The sequence below is a fragment of the Gymnodraco acuticeps genome, unplaced genomic scaffold, assembly GCF_902827175.1.
Source record: "Gymnodraco acuticeps unplaced genomic scaffold, fGymAcu1.1, whole genome shotgun sequence".
NCBI classification, from domain to species: Eukaryota; Metazoa; Chordata; class Actinopteri; order Perciformes; family Bathydraconidae; genus Gymnodraco; species Gymnodraco acuticeps.
In genome coordinates this window covers 556,265-573,742 of record NW_022989876.1, presented here as the reverse complement: position 1 = coordinate 573,742, position 17,478 = coordinate 556,265, and the positions used below count along the sequence as shown (strand labels likewise).

The following is a 17,478-nucleotide window of genomic DNA, read 5'->3' as shown; positions in this document are numbered from 1 at the left end:
ACTCATGACAGCATTTAACTACAGCTGCAAGGAAATATCTTCTCAAACTCACTTTTCAACCCAAGTTTTTGAGATTCAAAGGCTTTACTGATTGTTTGCGCAATAGGCGCTTTCACACCGGAGTACTTTTCCCGTTTAGTTCCGATAGTTCCTGAGATTTTGCGTTCACACCAAAAAGAGAATTTAGTTCATGAGAACTTTCCCCCCTTTTCAGTCCCTGCTAGAGAGGTGGTACTTTCCTGGGGAGAAACAAGTTCCAATGTCTGATTGGCTGGGAGAATTGCAAACCACGCCCCGTAAAACTCGGAAAACTTTTTTGAAGCCGCCATTGTATTTGCTGGCATTAGGATTATTAGCATTAGCATTAGCCCCGCGCACCAACGGAGAGAGACTAATTTATGGCAACACAAAAGGAAACATGGGAGCGGTGGAGATGAGGAGGTGTCGGCGTTCTGGCGATTTACTCTGTAGGCTTCAGTAGAAGCTTCTAGGAGTCCCAGCAGCTTCTACTGAAGCCTTCCCCAACTCCGGGGACTTCAGGTGGCAGTATACGCCGTGAAGTTGTTTGCGGCCTGCCAGTAAACCCAAAGCAGAAGAAGAAGAAGTGACGTCAGCGGCTTCATTTGCATAATCCTCCCTCAGGGATTTATTCCGGTGTGAACGCGATCTGCTCTTTAATTCCATGGGGGAACTAAGTGCTGGGAACTAATGCCCCGGCCACACAAGTACGAAAACGGTCGTTTGCGTTACTGTTTAGTGTCATATAGAAAAAAAAACTCTGCCCGGTTCCCTCGGCCCCCACCGCGGAGAATAAACAGAAGGGCAACCATGACAACCATGCTTCTTCGCTGCTTTTGTGGAGGAAGTTACAGCACCACGTACAGGCTCCTGCATATGTACTGCAGCTTCTCCAGCGGTTGGAGCTAAACGGAGCGGTCTCGTGTGGGCAGACACTATCCGGATGACTATTGCGTGTGGACGGAAGCTTGTTTGCGATTGCGTTTGCGTTAATCCTATGCGTTTAGCCGTTTTCGTCCTCTTGTGGCCGGGGCATGAGTGCTGGGAACTAAGTACGGCAAAGTACTTGGTGTGAAAGCGGCTAATAGCTATTGTAGTTTTGGCAATGGAAATCTTAAATCCCAACTCCTCCAACAATTCACCTTTACTTGATTAAAGATCACATATAAATGCTGACATATAATTATGATAATTATCTGTTTTTATCAAAAATGTTTCTTATATATTTATATTTTTCTCTTTGTTGTTGTTTTTTAAACCTTTTTAGTCTAGTCTTCCTGCCTCTTTAGACATTTATTTGGGCATTTTTTACTTTACATTTCTATTTCCATGCATTCATACAGTCCTGCAGTCTCATTAACTTTGATGTAAATTGCTTGGCGTTTTTTCTGCTCATTAGAACAATTGGCATAATTAACTAACCCTAACCCAAGAACACAGGAATACAGGTGAATTATTATCACTTTACTGCAGAAAGGAGACCTTATTATCAGTCCAATCAAAAAGACTTCTGTTCTTAAAAACTTGAATAGACAACCCTCATCTTTCTAGAAGTAAACTGACCCGTACAGAGGCCAGGAAATCAATTATAATCACCAAAAAATGTTATAAATAAACTTTTAAAACACTTTTATAGCCTCGTCAGATCATGGCACTGCCTTTATTCAAAATCCAGAGTCAAGTCGAGCCAACACAGACAGGAAGAGGACGAGGAGAGGAGAATAAAAAGGCCCCAGTGCCTCATGGGAAATCAGCGCCTTAATTAAGCGGGCCTGCTTTCTGTCACTGAGCAGGGATTATGGGCCGCACTCATTATAGTCTGATTATTGCTTCCCCCCAGCAATCACTGAAAAAAACCCCGTAAACACATTGGTCAATGATTTCCTGTCAATCTGACGACAAACTTACATCAGATTTAATATTCCTCCCCCCCTCAGGGACCACCCAGAGAAAACACTCTCAAACAAGGAGGCATCCAGATCCTTTACTGGAGGAAAAGTAGTGATAAAACACGAAAATAATACTCTCAGTAAAAGTCCTATATTGAGAACCAATAAGTAACTAAGTACATTTACTCAAGAACTGTACTTAAGTACAACTTTGAGGTACTTATACTTTACATGTTATGCTTCTTTGTACTTCTACTCCACTACAGTTCAGAGGTAAATGGTGTACTTCTCCTCGACTACATGTATTTAATCCCTTTAGTTACTTCACAGATCTGGATGAATGATGTGAAATATAATCAAGTGTTAAATCAGACTTTAGTTCCACCTGGAGTAAATCCACAAGCTACCCTGCAGTATACAAAGTCATTCAAACTAGCTGCACCTTTACCAGCTTTGAGAACACTTTCATGATCAATCATTATAAAACATATCATATATATTATTCTGAAATGGACCAATCTGCACAACGACTACTTTTACTGTCGCTACTTTCACTATATTTTAATGAGAATACTTTTCTACTTTCACTTGAGGAACATTTTGAATGCAGGACTTTTACTGTAACAGAGTATTCCTACACTCTGGTACTTCTACTTTTACTCAAGTACAAGATCTGAGTACTTCTACTTTTACTCAAGTAAAATAATTCTATATTTATTCCTTTTTTACGACTTCATTCCTCGTTATGCCTGCACCATTATACAGCAGAGCAAATCCTTGTATGTGTAAACCTGGTAATAAACCTGATTCTGATTCTGTCTGCACAAAAGCGACCGTAAATACATTCTGTGCCTTTAAAACAAGCCAGGAAACCACGTCACATTCACCTTGTCAAGTATTGTTTACTGTCAGAGGCTGCAACAGAAAAATTGAATGATAAAAAGTCGTTTCTTAAGTCGTTTAGCGGTCGATGCTCCGACTGTCTGCGAGATCGAGGCGCTGCAGGGTGAGAGGTCAGGAGAGATCAATAAAATATGATATCACTTCTCAATGTCAGTTAGAGGACGAACGTGTCATCTGGGATATAACAGGACACACACACACACACACACACACACACACACACACACACACACACACACACACACTCAGCAGATGGAGAGGTGAAGCCTCGCTGTGAGGAGCCTGCAGCTGGGACTGGATGTGGAGGCATAAGAGCGCATTTAATAAATACATACAATAAAATGATGAATAGTTAAATAACAAATGTGGAAATATTAAAGAGAAAATAAAATTGAGCTTAATCAAAACAGTTGGAAATAAAAAGTGTAATCATTTTAAAAAACAGGTACATGAACAGTTTTTATATTTATTGAGAAATACATTTTTTTTTAAATGTGGATATACGACGAAAAATCAAAGAATTACTTAATACAATATAATGTAATACTAAATATACAGACAAATAAAACTCAATTTAAAATAATTATTATAAAACATTTGTATTTCTTGTATATATATTTAAATTTATTTGTATATGATGTCATATATTTATTTTTCTAAATATTTCTTCTTCTTCCTTTTTAATCTTAAAAAAAGATTTTTTTTAGGCAGTTATGCGTCAACTAGTGTTGTTTAAATACATTCCTGTTTACATTGTAATTTGCTTCTGATTGGACGGTGCTACACATGATTTCCTGAAACAAATGTCAATATCAGTAAAATACTTTAAAGCTAAGAAATTCCCTATTTGTTATGGTGTAATTATGACATTTAAATTCATCATCACGTTGAATCTGGCTAATTAGGGAAGTACTTTAACCAACAAACATAATGACGGCTGTGTTCTTCGTGCAGCGAGGACACAGCAGGTTTATTAATACTGTGAGAGGAATCATGAGGACACGGAGCTGCAGACATGTTGTCCTGCAACACAAGACTGCAGCTGTCCCTCACACACACCCTCACACACTCTCTCACACACACACGCACACACACACACACACACACACACACACACACACACACACACACACACACACACACACACACACACACACACACACACACACACACATCACTTCAGGGGACATTACATTGACTTACATGCATTTCCTGGAGACTTATCCTAACCTTAACCATAACCAACACATGCCTAACCCTAACCCTTACCCTTAACCTAACCCTAAACCTAACCAAGTCTTCACCCTAAAATTAATGATTCCCCTCATGGGGACCTCCAATTTGTCCCCATAAGGGAAGCCAGTCCCCACACGTGACTATGTAAACAGATTTAGGTCCCCACAAGTATAGTAATGTTAGACCACACACACACACACAACACACACACACACACACACACACACACACACACACACACACACACACACAGTCAGTCACACACACACACACACACACACACACACACACACACACACACCTCAGTGGGCCGGTGACTGTGAGCTCACCTGCTCAGGTTACTGTCAGATTTACGAGAGGAGCTGCTCCATCATGTACATCGCTCACATTCTCCGGACTCCAGTATCTAACTCTGCGCTCCCATTGGCTGATATCACTCTCACTTGTTGTCATGGATACAAAAACCTCTATTCACCAGCCACCAATTATTTTATTCCTAGATTTTATACCTGTCTATAGACCTATTTAGAGGGTGCTTTATTATTGCATTTTTTAATGACAGTTTTTTTTAATTGATGAGATTTGATAAGATATACTTTACTATTTCATTTTCTTTTATTTGTTTAATTTAAATGTCATATATACATTTTACTCAAAGTGAATATTTGAGGGAAATTTTAGGGAGAAAACTTAAAGGGGGTGTTTTTGGCAACAGATTTTAACCATAACTTTGAGGCTTTTTTGTGTGTGTTTCTCAACCAGTCTTTTTTTTATTAATCAGACTTTTGCACATTAAAAGACAAACAAAAACGCTAAACCTAAACAGTCGAATAAAAGTACCTCTATAGTTATTACTAGACCACCCTGTCATTATACAATTATATATTCAGTACCTATTGGGCCTGAGTTAGAGCGTAGTACTATCACTCACTGTACACCTGCAGGAGCCACCGACAGAACAAAGAGAAACCCTGTGTGTGTCACGCCTCAGACGATCTCTAATCCAGCAACAGAAAGCACAATCATGAGCGAGAGTGTGTGTAAATGCTCCTGTGCATTCTGTGGATTTTACAGTGAAGGGAGCAGATGGGGGGGGGAGGAGTCGGCATGGTTACTGTACGTGCACATCTACCATCTTTATGAGAACCATTAAAGGGTCCCTATTCCGCTTTTTGGGGTTATCAGTGGTAGTGTGTATAGGTTTTAGTGCATGTTAACGGTCTGAAACACATCCATTGGACTACTTTGTTTACTTCCAGAACACAGTGATGGCACTATGGAACACTCACGCTCCTATTGGCTAGCACTCCAACACATTGTACGTGATAGGTTTATGGGCGGGACTTCTCTAAGCGGTTGACCAATAACAACAGCACAGGCAGTATGATAAAAATAAAGAGCCTTTTGAACATTGAAGCATGCAGACATGTTACAGAGACACTGATATACACCTGAACATCAGCAGGAGAGGACTCTTTAAAGTAGAGACACTACATACTGATATACACCTGAACATCAGCAGGAGAGGACTCTTTAAAGTAGAGACACTACATACTGATATACACCTGAACATCAGCAGGAGAGGACTCTTTAAAGTAGAGACACTACATACTGATATACACCTGAACATCAGCAGGAGAGGACTCTTTAAAGTAGAGACACTACATACTGATATACACCTGAACATCAGCTGGAGAGGACTCTTTAAAGTAGAGACACTACATACTGATATACACCTGAAAATCAGCAGGAGAGGACTCTTTAAAGTAGAGACACTACATAGTGATATACACCTGAACATCAGCAGGAGAGGACTCTTTAAAGTAGAGACACTACATACTGATATACACCTGAACATCAGCAGGAGAGGACTCTTTAAAGTAGAGACACTACATACTGATATACACCTGAACATCAGCTGGAGAGGACTCTTTAAAGTAGAGACACTACATACTGATATACACCTGAACATCATCAGGAGAGGACTCTTTAAAGTAGAGACACTACATACTGATATACACCTGAAGATCAGCTGGAGAGGACTCTTTAAAGTAGAGACACTACATACTGATATACACCTGCACATCAGCAGGAGAGGACTCTTTAAAGTAGAGACACTACATACTGATACACACCTGAACATCAGCAGGAGAGGACTCTTTAAAGTAGAGACACTACATACTGATATACACCTGAACATCAGCAGGAGAGAACTCTTTAAAGTAGAGACACTACATACTGATATACACCTGAACATCAGCAGGAGAGGGCTCTTTAAAGTAGAGACACTACATACTGATATACACCTGAACATCAGCAGGAGAGGACTCTTTAAAGTAGAGACACTACATACTGATATACACCTGAACATCAGCAGGAGAGGACTCTTTAAAGTAGAGACACTACATACTGATATACACCTGAACATCAGCAGAAGAGGACTCTTTAAAGTAGAGACACTACATACTGATATACACCTGAACATCATCAGGAGAGGACTCTTTAAAGTAGAGACACTACATACTGATATACACCTGAACATCAGCTGGAGAGGACTCTTTAAAGTAGAGACACTACATACTGATATACACCTGAACATCAGCAGGAGAGGACTCTTTAAAGTAGAGACACTACATACTGATATATACCTGAACATCATCAGGAGAGGACTCTTTAAAGTAGAGACACTACATACTGATATACACCTGAACATCAGCTGGAGAGGACTCTTTAAAGTAGAGACACTACATACTGATATATACCTGAACATCATCAGGAGAGGACTCTTTAAAGTAGAGACACTACATACTGATATACACCTGAACATCAGCAGGAGAGGACTCTTTAAAGTAGAGACACTACATACTGATATACACCTGAACATCAGCAGGAGAGGACTCTTTAAAGTAGAGACACTACATACTGATATACACCTGAACATCAGCTGGAGAGGACTCTTTAAAGTAGTGATTTAAAATATGTGAATAGGGTTAACTGCACGTCCTCTCTGGAACATCAGTCTTTGCTTCAAACATGATTTATGTTCCTTTCATTTCAGCAACTACTGGGACAAATACTATATAGAAGAATTGTGATATAAATGAGCTGAACGTGGTTGTTAACACTTCCTTCCCCCACCTTATTGCCAGCCTTAAACAGTGGACATTGGAAGTGTAAACGAATGTAAAGCAGGACTTTATAACCTTTGTGTTTGGCAGGCAGAGGAGGCCAGAAAACTCCTCTGACCCCGTTAACTCCGGAGGAAAATGTTTAGGTAGAGTCTAACCAACGTGCAGCATATGAATCCTCACGGAGGAAATGTCTCTCAGAAGATGGTCAGTGCAGATTCATTGGCCTCGTGACGTTTATGGCGCTCCCTGCAGCCCAGAGGCCATCGTTCCAACACTCACTGCTGTTTAATTAGGAATTCATCAAGGGACTCATTTTAACTTCAGAAGACAGCCTGAAGGATGGGCAACTGTGGAGAATTGCACTGTAAAAACGCCATATGCATGATGTGTGTGTGTGTGTGTGTGTGTGTGTGTGTGTGTGTGTGTGTGTGTGTGTGTGTGTGTGTGTGTGTGTGTGTGTGTGTGTGTGTGTGTGTGTGTGTGTGTAGCATTGTGTATGCCGGACCCCGGGCTGTGAATAGTGATCATAATTTCATGGAGTGTGTTCAAGTGTTTGTGTGTGCTAATGTATTTGTTTCCATTCAAAGTCAGAGATGTCGAGGTCTCTGCATGGGGCGCGCACACACACACACACACACACACCCACACCCACACACACACACACACACACACACACACACACACACACCACACACACACACACACACACACACACACACACACTTGGCCCCATCCAGAGAAAATCCATGACCCTGTCTATTTTTAGGTTTTTAGTGTTTTCTGTCTCTGCACAAAACCAAATGTACCCCCAACTGCTAACCAATCACACACACATTCAAACACACACATTAACACACACATATTGTGAGGAGCTTGATTGACATAATGCGTTTCCTAACGGGGGTTCCCAACCTTTTCCCCCTCGTGTCTGATAGTGATTTTCTCTTTTTAGATTGTATTATTTGACTCATTTTGAGAACTAACGTCCTGTAGCCATTTTACAGCACACACAAGAGGATTAGGGCCACATGTGAGAACAACTTTTGGAGATATGAACAAAAGATCCATTGCATCCCATTAATGCTGTCCTCTTCTCCATCAGGGATGTGTTTTCTGTTTGTTCAGATCTCCAAAACGTTCACATGTGGCCCCAATCTTCTTCCTTTATAGCCTGATTGATTGATTGATTGATTGATTGATTGATTGATTGAAAAGTTTATTAACAGCTTGTATATTGGGTACAGTACAGTACAGCTCAAAACATACAATTGTTAAGGGGATGCAGACCAGAGAAAGACTTTCGTCTTGTTTACATCAGGGTCCCCCATTTCCAATTCATCATGTAATTTAAGACATATAAGACATATAAGACATATTTGACATACAGATGGCTTATTTACAATTTTCATTTTAGATTTCGTTCTAATACATCCTAACCGGACATTTAAGACATACCAAGTCTACAGATATACAGTTAGTAACAGAGTCTAAAATGCGAGTATATACATAGATGGGGGGGGGAAGCTGTCCATTGTACGACAGGTTGAGATTTGTACCATTACCGGGGCCAGTTTTGCAATGCTCTCCCCCGAAGGTGCTCTTTAAGAGAGGTTTTGAAGGTAAGTATAGTTTTACTTTCCTTTACAGTTGTGGGAAGAGCGTTCCACCTTGATGTGGCATAATTGCGAAACGTGTATTCCCCCTTTTTTGTGCCAAATCTGGGTTTCACATGATTTATGGAGCTCCCTCTGGTGTTATGATCATGGTATTCCTTGACCTTTGGGAATCATTTTGACATGTACATGGGTACCATAGCCTCACGTTAGCTTTATACTTCTAAGATCATTAAGTGGTTTAAATATGTGGAGATTGTTGCGGCGCTAGGGGGTGGCTACTTTTTTTTTTTTTTTTAAACGTCTCGGGAGTAATGTGCAGTACCGGAGTCCACCAGAGAGGCAGCCACTGTGGGACATTAGCCTGCGTACTGCGTAGCCTGCCATGAAGAAGAAGTGATCCTTCCTAGTGCCTGACGAGTTTTAAGCTAATAGCCTATACAGTTATGGATATTAGAAAGTTATTGTCATCGAAGCAGCCGGCACCACAAGCTGCAGCAGCAGCAGTATCAGCAGCTGACAACAATGTCATCACCAGCAGTCAATAAATGGATGATGTTTCAGGTTTGTGAATCTAATGGTGATATCTGCACTCTGGCTGACTGAGTAAGAAGTGAAAAAGAGTGATGTAACGTTAATGTTATAGCTAGTAAACATGGAGTAACCACACTAAGTGTACCCTTATATGTTAGTATGTATACAGAACATGACTAAAAATTATCCTAAGATGTAACGTTAACCCTTCATAACTCAGTCTACTTTTAAGACACTAAAATAACGTATTCCAATTTTTATTTTGTTTTCACACGTGGAATTATACCGGCTCTCGTTTCAGTACACATAACAACAGAACTGACAAGCAACCCTCTGAATCAGACTCCGATTGACTGTGACTGCATCCACTCAGAGTGTCCGATTCAGAAACGTGACTCTTACACTCTTTACGTCACAAACAAAGATGGTGGATGAGAATAGATCTATAAAACGATAAGCAATGCGCCAGAATCAAGGTGAGACTATCCGCATCCTTTAAAACTCTACAAACATTCCTTACACCTTAATAAGTAAACGACTATTTGAGTGAGTTAAGGCATTAGTTTGCTTCAGGGTGTTAATGAGTGTTCTCCAGTGCCTTTTGTCCGCTTTAAGGTGTTATTAAGGTAGGGTTAATGCTGCTCTCAAAGTGCACCAGATTGATGCTTTCAACTTCAATATTTAAAAAAAAATCTTTCCCGGGGAGGGAACCCCCGGACCCCCCGAGAGGAGGCGACGACCCCCCTAAAGGATGTTCGGTCCACCCCCCACTTATAAAAAATAGCACTGTACCCCTGAACCCCCCCTGCACCCCCCCCCCAACCCAACAACTCCTGGGCTAAGCCCCGGATCTCCTACAATCCTAAATCCGCCACTGGATTACAACAATAATCCAAAATCCAATGGAGAAATCCCATAGTTTTTTTTGTGGAGGGAACCAGGGAGATGCTGCCTTCAGGGTCCAACCCAGAAATATGACATCTCTACACCACTCTATAGGGCTCTACTCTGATCACTGTCCTCTCAACACTGCATCCGTTTGTACATGAACACATCTTCAATTTCCTTCACATTTGACAGCTAACACACACACACACACACACACACACACACACACACACACACCACACACACACACACACACACACACACACACACACACACACACACACACACACACACACACACACACACACACAGCGTGCCAGGAGAGGAGGATGATAGGTTGTGTAAAGGGAGGAACTCTTCCCATCACAGAGTCTGTCCTCTGGTCTCTGATGAGATTATTGGCCCTCCTCTGTTGTCTTAAAGAGATTAACCACACAATTGTCTCCGCCAATAATGACGGGATAAAGGGACGCTGCCTCAGAGGGAAACGCTGCCGTTAAATCTCTCCATGGAGCGTGCTGCTATCATCCGTCCCCTGAATCCTCATTACCGTTAGCTAACAGCGGATTGAACGCTGAAATCGGTCCAGTAAGCACACACCAGTAGGGGGGAGATTTTATAGTATTAACCAGATAAGAAAAGGGCTAATCATAATTTTTGGGATATTTGCTGTTTAGTTTTCTGGTTTTCTGTCTCTATTAAAGGGGACCTATTATTCAAAATCCACTTGTTCATGTCTCTTCTACATCAACATGTGTCCCCTCTTCTTCATGTCTCTTCTACATCAACATGTGTCCCCTCTTCTTCATGTCTCTTCTACATCAACATGTGTCCCCTCTTCTTCATGTCTCTTCTACATCAACATGTGTCCCCCTCTTCTTCATGTCTCTTCTTCATCAACATGTGTCTCCTCTTCTTCATGTCTCTTCTACATCAACATGTGTCCCCTCTTCTTCATGTCTCTTCTACATCAACATGTGTCCCCTCTTCTTCATGTCTCTTCTTCATCAACATGTGTCCCCTCTTCTTCATGTCTCTTCTTCATCAACATGTGTCCCCTCTTCTTCATGTATCTTCTCCATCAACATGTGTCCCCTCTTCTTCATGTCTCTTCCACATCAACATGTGTCCCCTCTTCTTCATGTCTCTTCTACATCAACATGTGTCCCCTCTTCTTCATGTCTCTTCTACATCAACATGTGTCCCCTCTTCTTCATGTCTCTTCTACATCAACATGTGTCCCCTCTTCTTCATGTCTCTTCTCCATCAACATGTGTCCCCTCTTCTCCATGTCTCTTCTCCATCAACATGTGTCCCCTCTTCTTCATGTCTCTTCTACATCAACATGTGTCCCCTCTTCTTCATGTCTCTTCTACATCAACATGTGTCCCCTCTTCTTCATGTCTCTTCTCCATCAACATGTGTCCCCTCTTCTCCATGTCTCTTCTACATCAACATGTGTCCCCTCTTCTCCATGTCTCTTCTACATCAACATGTGTCCCCTCTTCTTCATGTCTCTTCTACATCAACATGTGTCCCCTCTTCTTCATGTCTCTTCTACATCAACATGTGTCCCCTCTTCTTCATGTCTCTTCTACATCAACATGTGTCCCCTCTTCTCCATGTCTCTTCTACATCAACATGTGTCCCCCCTTCTTCATGTCTCTTCTACATCAACATGTGTCTCCTCTTCTTCATGTCTCTTCTACATCAACATGTGTCCCCTCTTCTCCATGTCTCTTCTACATCAACATGTGTCCCCTCTTCTTCATGTCTCTTCTACATCAACATGTGTCTCCTCTTCTTCATGTCTCTTCTACATCAACATGTGTCCCCTCTTCTTCATGTCTCTTCTTCATCAACATGTGTCCCCTCTTCTTCATGTCTCTTCTCCATCAACATGTGTCCCCTCTTCTTCATGTCTCTTCTACATCAACATGTGTCCCCTCTTCTTCATGTCTCTTCTACATCAACATGTGTCCCCTCTTCTTCATGTCTCTTCTACATCAACATGTGTCCCCTCTTCTTCATGTCTCTTCTTCATCAACATGTGTCCCCTCTTCTTCATGTCTCTTCTCCATCAACATGTGTCCCCTCTTCTTCATGTCTCTTCTACATCAACATGTGTCCCCTCTTCTTCATGTCTCTTCTACATCAACATGTGTCCCCTCTTCTTCATGTCTCTTCTACATCAACATGTGTCCCCTCTTCTTCATGTCTCTTCTACATCAACATGTGTCGCCTCTTCTTCATGTCTCTCTACATCAACATGTGTCCCCTCTTCTTCATGTCTCTTCTTCATCAACATGTGTCCCCTCTTCTTCATGTCTCTTCTCCATCAACATGTGTCCCCTCTTCTTCATGTCTCTTCTACATCAACATGTGTCCCCTCTTCTTCATGTCTCTTCTACATCAACATGTGTCCCCTCTTCTTCATGTCTCTTCTACATCAACATGTGTCCCCTCTTCTTCATGTCTCTTCTACATCAACATGTGTCCCCTCTTCTTCATGTCTCTTCTACATCAACATGTGTCTCCTCTTCTTCATGTCTCTTCTACATCAACATGTGTCCCCTCTTCTTCATGTCTCTTCTACATCAACATGTGTCCCCTCTTCTTCATGTCTCTTCTACATCAACATGTGTCCCCTCTGTGGAAAGAGACTCTGAAAGTTTCAGGAACAAAGATTGTCTCTCTTTTTGGTCCATTTCTATAAAAACCTGTCTGAAAATGAGCTGATCAGATTTTGGCCACTTTATGATGTCATAACGATGTTTTGTCTTGTGTAACCATTAGCCAATCACCAACCAAGGTAACCCCCCCCCCCCCCCTTATCACCTGAATCTCCTCCTAGAGCACCATTGAGTTCTTTGTAACCAAATCTCTCTCAGAGGGGCGTGGGGAGGGGCTCCTTATTTTCATCTAAAGTAACAGACAGAGAATCAGCACTTTGGAAACAGGGCTGAAACAGAGGGGATTATGGGTAATGCTGCAATGATCTGTTTGGTGTTTCAGCCAATCAGAGACAGGCTCTGTGTATATCTGAGACCTGTAATATATTGATGACAAACAGTATAATCGGGGACCTTTAAGATCTGCCTGAACTGGAAAGGCTAGAAGACAAAAGAGGACGCACTGGACAACTACTTTTCCTTGTCTTTAAGTCTTTTTACTTCAAAAACAGTCTTTATTTTCAGACTGATAACATTAAATGCAAAATATTCCCGTAGAATGCCACAATATGGAAGCAACAAGCAATCAGATTAGCTTTGGTGGCTATACTTACATCACCCTTCTAAAGCCAGAGAATAACGGCGTTATGATGCCAAAGAGCGTCACTTTAAACTGAAAACACATCCACTTCTGGGGATGGGGGACGTTCATCAGTGGACGTGACAGTCAGACAGTGAATTACTACTTTCCAGCGGCTGTTGTCGTGAGTAAACATTAGGCTAAATGCCGATGGACGAGCAGCGTATCACTCCATCAGTCGGCAAATGTAATCTGGCTTTTTGAGAATAAAAAAAAACATGATTATCGACCAGACACCGTACACCATTGCTTTTATTATGAGCGATATTCACGGTGCCGTTGCTGAGAAAATCAGTGAAGTAAACGGACAATGAAATGGCTCCACTCTGGCTCTGGCTAGTCGAAAACTAGTTTGCATGATTAACCAACTGGGAACCAAACAAGCAGCACAGAGCTGAGCTGCTTTTCAGTGAAAAAGGGGCATACAGAACACCACATACATACAGAATCTGCAAAACATACACTGACGTTATTCAGGGTTCCTAGATATCTTGCACAAAGCCAAGATGTCTTTTACCACTCGCTCTTCCTGAGTCTTTCTAACCTCCCTTCTGCTACGGCTGAATGCAAAGTGCTGTTAAAGGCTGACTGGTGTGCAGAGGAAGTGAAGGCAACATGCAAAGGGCAAGGACTCATAGAGGAGGAAGTGAGGGGTGATGAAGAGGACGAATGGCTGCCCGGAGGAGGGGGGAGATCAGAGATGGGTGAGGAGCGTTTCAGTCCTCTGCTGCAGAGTCAGAGCGATCTGAAGGCATCGATCAGCACTCTCCTCACTCACTGTGACATTTGTTGAAAACCTCTGGAGGACGACTCTACAGATGGAGACGCCGGTTCAATTACCATGCCTGCCTGATCTCTGCCTGTGTGTTCATCTCTCTATCCATACATTCTCCCTGTTTGACGCCACTTACCCTTTTCCATCACATACTGTACGTCCACATGGGAAAAGTCCTTAATGTGTGTGAAGCTGACCATTGAGTGGCCCGACCAAGCAAGGAGGCAGAGGCAGAGAGTTCAAATATAACCCGGTGTGGGCATTTATTCCTCTTTGTGGTACAGGATACACAGCCATGACTGTCTCCCGTGAACACAGTCACCAGCAACTAGGACCTCACACCCACACTAACAAGCAAACAGAACCTAAACACACACAGACTAATCAAACCAACAAGACACAGGTGAGGGGGGAGGAGACAACACAGGGCACCCGGGCCCTTTCTCATTTCATCAAATCCCCCTCCTCGACTCCTCGGTCCTCCGGTAGTGACCCGGAAATGAATTTCAGCGCGCCATTTTGAAGGACATCTCATTTCTCTAAATGCACTTCGAGGACCGAGCATCGAGCATCGAGGAGGCTCTCTGGAGGAGCTCTAACCGAGGATACACTGATGGGTCCTCCACGGTCCTCCACGGTCCTCCACGGCTCCTTCGTGGATGCATTTCCGGGAATAGAGTTTCAAAGAGTCGTGACGCACAGCCGGACTTATCTCAGCCAATGACAGCTCTGCATGCATCCCCTGGATATTATTTTATTAACTGCTTTCATCGCGACGTGATGTTTCCAGAGAGAACAGCTGTGAGGTCCGTGCAGAAAGCAGAGCAGTGTGTATAATATATATCACTCAGTATAACTGGCCTACTCTCTTTATTTGCTGTAGTTTAGTAGATATCTACAAACAAAGAGTCCATATTTTTCTAAAACCATTTAGTGCTTCACATAATAAAATACACAACGGCTGTTAGGCTGTTAGCTGTAGGTGCGTGTGTGTGGTACAGTGTGTGCGTAGATGCAGCGGACAGACAGGTCTCAGTTGGTTTGGTGTCCTCTGCTTACTTTTAATACTTGTAAATAAAACTTTTGGCACGTAATTTATTTTCCTCATTGTAGCGACCGGGAGGGGGGGGATATATCCAGTCTCTGATAGTGTTACGTTATTATGAGAGTGCTCTGTTTGATTCTGAAATTGTATATATATGTATATACATATATATATATATATGTGTGTGTGTGTGTGTGTGTGTGTGTGTGTGTGTGTGTGTGTGTGTGTGTGTGTCCCCGCATCTGTAGCCTGTTATTGTCTCATTATACCGCACTGTGAATGAATCAAAGTAAATATATAAGTGGTCATGAACACATCTGTCCATCAGACAGAGGGCTGCTGCCTCCTGTCATCATTAATGGACGTCTCTTTAAAATGACCGCTCAGAGGAGAGGAGTTCTCATTTCTCTGACCGCCTGCTGCTTCCACTCCTCTCTCCTCGGTTCCCCTCCTCGGCTCCTCGGCTCGCATCTCCTGTGGGCGGGACTAAGTCTCGAGGATAGGAGTCGAGGAGGTGAGTCAAGGAGGGGAGATAGAGAAATGAGAAAGAGCCCAGGTGACCACAATCACCAGTAACAGACAAGACGGGAGGGGGAACACTTTTCAAACTAAAACAGGAAACAGAGACGGACAAACTTAAACACAGACAGATCGCGACACTTTCCAGGGCACGGAACAAATCAATACACTTCGCCACCAACGAAGCTATACAATCCGTAACGGAGGCCGAGATCTATGGCCCCAGAGATCACCTCCGTTACAGCGTGCATTTGCATTTTTACTACATCTAGAGAAACTGAGGATCAGATTAAGAGTCATTTACGTGAAACAAACACCTACCCTTACATTGATTGTTGTAGTTTACTGTCGTGCAGAAGGAATCAGCAGGGACTTTCTATAGAGCAACCATTACATTAGGCTCGGTTTTTGCAGCAAAATGAAGATATATTCTATGCATATTGTCCCATTGTGCAAGTTTCAGAAACTCTGAAGTTTCTAACCACTGACCCAGCTCTGACTCCGTTATATTATATATATTTTACCCCCCACCCCTGCAGTTTGAGCTCATCCCTCCCTACAGTCCGTGTCCTCTTCCTTCCTCTCTTGTGCCCGGGTTTCTTCTTCTTTGCCCACCCTGCGTGACAGTCTGATTCAGCCTGAACCATCTCCTCTCCTCATGCCCCCCCCCCCGCTGTTTGTATCAGGAACTCAGTGTGTGAGCACCCGAGGAAAGACGAGGGACGAGGGAACGCAACAGGACGCATTAGCAAGAGCTGTGTCTCAGTCTTGCATACTTCTGTACTTTCATGTTCTGCTGTATGTGCAGAAGTACGTCAATGCAAAATATGGCAAAATGCAGTTTGAGTACCCATGTTCTATTTATACAGTCAAATAGTGTGGAACGCTGGACACTTTTCACACTCAACGACTGTCATCTGGGCTACGTAGGTAACCAGCTGCCATACAGTAGCTCTGGTAAACACAGAACTATACAAATAAAGTGACTATTTATAGATGACATATCCTGCTGATGTTCAGGTGTATATCAGTATGTAGTGTCTCTACTTTAAAGAGTCCCCTCCTGCTGATGTTCAGGTGTATATCAGTATGTAGTGTCTCTACTTTAAAGAGTCCTCTCCTGCTGATGTTCAGGTGTATATCAGTATGTAGTGTCTCTACTTTAAAGAGTCCTCTCCTGCTGATGTTCAGGTGTATATCAGTATGTAGTGTCTCTACTTTAAAGAGTTCTCTCCTGCTGATGTTCAGGTGTATATCAGTATGTAGTGTCTCTACTTTAAAGAGTCCTCTCCTGCTGATGTTCAGGTGTATATCAGTATGTAGTGTCTCTACTTTAAAGAGTCCTCTCCTGCTGATGTTCAGGTGTATATCAGTATATAGTGTCTCTACTTTAAAGAGTCCTCTCCTGCTGATGTTCAGGTGTGTATCAGTATGTAGTGTCTCTACTTTAAAGAGTCCTCTCCTGCTGATGTTCAGGTGTATATCAGCATGTAGTGTCTCTACTTTAAAGAGTCCTCTCCTGCTGATGTTCAGGTGTATATCAGTATGTAGTGTCTCTACATGTCTCCATGCTTTAATGTTCAAAAAACTCTTTATTGTTCTCATATTGCCTGTG

The 17,478-nt window shown here is 42.4% G+C and overlaps 1 protein-coding gene across 4 annotated transcripts in view; it reads right to left on the bottom strand.

The window, feature by feature from the left end:
* The window catches only part of slc8a3 (solute carrier family 8 member 3), a 203,148-nt gene that overhangs the window by 62,461 nt on the left and 123,209 nt on the right, over positions 1-17,478 (bottom strand). The window contains exon 1 of one of the 4 annotated variants that reach the window (XM_034197894.1): positions 4,376-4,431. The exons of the other annotated variants lie outside the window; for them this stretch is intronic. The gene's annotated coding sequence lies outside the window, so the exon portion shown is untranslated. Of the gene's footprint in view, positions 1-4,375; positions 4,432-17,478 lie in introns of those variants that run through there. 4 annotated transcript variants of the gene reach the window in all.